Source organism: Arachis stenosperma, chromosome 9, assembly GCF_014773155.1.
Source record: "Arachis stenosperma cultivar V10309 chromosome 9, arast.V10309.gnm1.PFL2, whole genome shotgun sequence".
NCBI lineage: Eukaryota > Viridiplantae > Streptophyta > Magnoliopsida > Fabales > Fabaceae > Arachis > Arachis stenosperma.
The window spans coordinates 125032489-125037188 of record NC_080385.1 but is presented as its reverse complement, the minus strand read 5'-3'; the positions used below and the strand labels follow the sequence as shown (position 1 = coordinate 125037188).

The 4700-nt window shown below is 38.9% G+C and overlaps 1 long non-coding RNA gene across 1 annotated transcript; it reads right to left on the bottom strand.

Moving 5' to 3' along the window:
• Positions 1–295: 295 nt before the first annotated feature.
• Positions 296–742, bottom strand: LOC130947966 (uncharacterized). The gene is made up of 3 exons (XR_009072881.1): positions 697–742; positions 489–596; positions 296–373 (listed from the first exon to the last, which is right to left on the bottom strand). It is a non-coding gene; the product is annotated as an uncharacterized LOC130947966 (long non-coding RNA).
• Positions 743–4700: the final 3958 nt, after the last annotated feature.

The following is a 4700-nucleotide window of genomic DNA, read 5'->3' as shown; positions in this document are numbered from 1 at the left end:
ATGAGGGAGACAGACGGAGACACAATGTTATGTTATGATTATGGGTATTTTTCTTGTAGTGAGTTCTTCTATGTTATGTTAGATAGATTGAAGAGGAGGTACCTGTCACAAATTTGAACCTATTCCATCAAGGGTGATTTGTTTAATATACCACTAAACAAGTCAATCGGTATCTAAATAGACATGTTACTTGTGCAACTTGGAAGGAGGAGCAAATTACAAGCAGAATGCAAACATTCAACTGAGATTAAAGTGCTTGAATAAACTCCATAAGTACTTACTTGAGAGGATCCTCAGTGCTTTCCCCAACATATGCAACAGCAGCAAAGTGCATCACAGCATCAAACTTATTCTCCAAAAATATTTTATTAACCTGGTAACCAGTTAAGTAGAAAATCTTTCTTGGGTATTCTCCACATACATTTCAATCAAATTTAAAAATATGACAACAAAATATTTCTAGTGATGAGGAAAGTGGGTAAGGATACAGATGTCTGATCTCCCAAGTCAGCATATATAAATTGAAGCCTTCCTGGTTCTGGAAATAAATTTTGAAGAACTCTGACGGCACCCATATTTCCTCGTGACAGATTGTCCTGCCAAAAAAGAAAAAACAATGGTATGCCTGTCGCAACCACACTGATAAGTGCATTTGATTTTGTCAGAGAAATATTTCATTTTTATTAATAGACATACTACTATAGTGACACGATAATTTTCCTTCAGAAGCCGAAGCGTAGCACGTGAACCAATGTAGCCTGCACCGTGGTGCACGAAATTGTGATCACTACTTTTCACAACTCAAATAATCCCTAGTAATGGCCCCAAAGACTTGGTGCTCAATACCATGGCATAAACACAACTTCGCACAACTAACCAGCAAGTGCACTGGGTCGTCCAAGTAATAAACCTTACGCGAGTAAGGGTCGATCCCACGGAGATTGTTGGTATGAAGCAAGCTATGGTCACCTTGTAAATCTTAGTCAGGCAGATTCAAATGGTCATGGGTGATATATGAATAAAACATAAAGATAAAGATAGAGATACTTATGTAATTCATTGGTGAGAACTTCAGATAAGCGTATGGAGATGCTCTGTCCCTTCCGTCTCTCTGCTTTCCTACTGTCTTCATCCAATCCTTCTTACTCCTTTCCATGGCAAGCTGAATGTTGGGCATCACCGTTGTCAGTGGCTACAGTCACGTCCTCTCAGTGGAAATGTTCAACGCACCCTGTCACGGCACGGCTATCCAGCTGTCGGTTCTCGATCATGTCGGAATAGAATCCAGTGATTCTTTTGCGTCTGTCACTAACACCCCACAATCGCGAGTTTGAAGCTCGTCACAGTCATTCAATCATTGAATCCTACTCAGAATACCACAGACAAGGTTTAGACCTTCCGGATTCTCTTGAATGCAGTCATCAATTCTAGCTTATACCACGAAGATTCCGGTTAAAGAACCCAAGAGATATCCACCCAATCTAAGGTAGAACGGAGGTGATTGACGGTCACACGTTCATAGGTGAGAATGATGATGAGTGTCACGGATCATCACATTCATCAAGTTGAAGAACAAGTGATATCTTGGAATAAGAACAAGCTGAATTGAATAGAAGAACAATAGTAATTGCATTAATACTCGAGGTATAGCAGAGCTCCACACCTTAATCTATGGTGTGTAGAAACTCCACCGTTGAAAATACATAAGAACAAGGTCTAGGCATGGCCGAATGGCCAGCCTCCCAAAGAGGGTTCAATCATAAAAACATGATCAAAAGATGAAAATACAATAGTAAAAGGTCCTATTTATAGGGAACTAGTAGCTTAAGAATTACAAAGATGAGTAAAAGACATAAAAATCCACTTCCGGGCCCACTTGGTGTGTGCTTGGGCTGAGCATTGAAGCATTTTCGTGTAGAGACTCTTCTTGGAGTTAAACGCCAGCTTTTGTGCCAGTTTGGGCATTTAACTCCCATTCTTGTGCTAGTTCCGGCGTTTAACGCCGGGCATTCTTGAGCTGATTTAGAACGCCGGTTTGGGCCATCAAATCTCGGGCAAAGTATGGACTATTATATATTGCTGGAAAGCCCAGGATGTCTACTTTTCAACGCCGTTGAGAGCGCACCAATTGGGCTTCTGTAGCTCCAGAAAATCTACTTCGAGTGCAGGGAGGTCAGAATCCAACAGCATCTGCAGTCCTTTTCAGTCTCTGAATCAGATTTTTGCTCAAGTCCCTCAATTTCAGCCAGAAAATACCTGAAATCACAGAAAAACACACAAACTCATAGTAAAGTCCAAAAAAGTGAATTTTAACTAAAAACTAATAAAAATATACTAAAAACTAACTAAATCCTACTAGAAACATACTAAAAACAATGCCAAAAAGCGTACAAATTATCTGCTCATCACACCGCCTGTTACTAAAACATGAGTTACCCCAGGTTCGCGAATGGCAAACTGGAAAAGGGGGAAAACAAAAAAGAAAATGATAAATTAGCTTAAATAAATAAAGAAAATTAGCTTTAGAGAAGGCAAACTCCTATATCAGGATAGTTCAAAGAAAGAAGAAAACTATAACTGAAAAATATATATATCTTGTCTTTATAATTTTTCCCTTAAAAACTATCCCCTTTTCTCCTTCTTTCAACTATCTGGCTGACAAAAGTTGTGAACGGTAATTAAACATAATCAAGCTTCACTCTTTATGGACAAAAAATTAAAATAGTTCATATCATTCATCAATTCATCTCTATCAACAATCTACCACTTTTAAGATATCTTTCAAAGGGTAATAATCAAACAGTTATGAAACTATAATGAATATGCACATCTCTGGTGTGGAGGGGACAAAAAAAGGGGAAAGAAGCAAAGACATAAAAAGCTCTCAAATAAAACATGTGTAAGATGACTAGCGATTACCGGACTAGTGGAACTCAAAGATGGAGATTGCTTGATCATGATAATGCATAATGCTGTTAATCCAGCAGCAAGAAAAACTTTTCCAAGAAAATTGCCTTTCCTTTTTGGGTCAGCATAATCCAAGCCTAAAAGACAGAAAAACATAAACAGGAGAAATTAAATTGAAGAGGCCACATCTATGATAAGCTTAACAAATCCAATGGCATGAAATAAACTACAGAACTAGACAATGATTCGTCGTAAGCAAAAAGTGAAATTTAAACAAGAAAAAATCAACAAGAACAATAACAAAAATAAGAATAATAATTCAGTTGACACATGGTAAAATTTACATTGGTGATTTTAGTTTTGATCTGGCAGTCCATAGATAAATAACGCAGAATACAGAAGCTAAAACCCCAATTAAAACCCTAAAACCAAAACCCAAAACCTCCCAAATTTCACAGAACCATCATCATCATCGGGCGCTTACCTCGCTTGTTAGGGATCGATGCTTTGCCTAATTGGAAACCTTGATGCTTCACAGTAGAGCAGAGAAGAGGTCGCTAGAGAGCATACAGTTTCTTTGACACTGCACAGAGAGGGCGAGTGAGAGAGAGAGCGAGTAAGAGAATGAGCGAGAAGAAAAGAACGAGGCACAGAATGCTTACTTGGTGAGCGTGGTGATGAATGGCAACGGTGAACAAGAGATGAGCCACGACGAATCGAAGGTGAAAACCCTTGAAGAGATGAGCAGCGGCGACGAATCGAAGGAGAAGGCGCGTGAGTTTGTACAGGTAGCGTGAATTGGTGACGAATCAAAGAAAAAATATTCATTAAGCTCAGTATATAGCGCAGAGATGAGGGTTACTCGATCGAATTGAAAGGGGAAGGACAATGAGAAGCGTAATGATGATGCTGGTGAGGGCGGCGCAGCGACGAGGAGGAGGGCGAAGAGGAGGGACGATGAGTGGTGAGTGAGATGGTTTCTGTAGCGAGAGGGTTTCTTCGCGATGGTAAGCTTTGAAGGGTTTCTTCGATGGTGACAGGGTTTCTGAAAGGGGATTGAGATGAAAGCTGAGATGAAGGCTAAGTGTGAGTTTTGGAGGGACAAAAATTTCTCTAAGTGTGTGAGTTTTGCTTTCGGGAAATTAAGGAATAAAATTTATCAATTGTCAAGTTTTTTGCTTTAGATACATTAGACATCACTTTTGAAGTGCACCCAAAACTTAACAAATAGGCTACACTTTAAAAGCGCTTCCTTAGATATAAAAAGTGGATCCATATATATCAACATTCGGCTACGCTTTATAAATGATTTCTATAATACCTAAGGCTACACTATTTAAATGATGCCAAAATTGTGTTTCTTTTTCTCTTGTAAAAAGGCATCACTGAGAAAAGCGTAGCCTATTCATAGAATAGGTTACGCTTTTCAAATGTAGCTTAAAAAAAGTGTGGCTGAATGGGTATTTTTCTTGTAGTGGTGTTTTTGTGCAATTATTTGGAACATATAATTGGAACGAAATCAGAGAATTTTTCAAAAACAAAAGAAGAGGAGTTGAGGAGATTATCAATATATCCTTCCTGAACTACAAGAAGTGGTTAGGAGCAGACCCTTTCTGTTGTTGATGGCAATACCGGAGATGACAGAAAGGATATCTAAGTTGTAGCACCCTAACTACCAAAGCTCACGCTTCCGGCTGCGCAACTCTAATAGCTCGGACATTACGACGACATTTATACTATTTAATACTAAAATATGAGCCTGTTTAAAACTTTAAACCGCAATACCGCTCCCA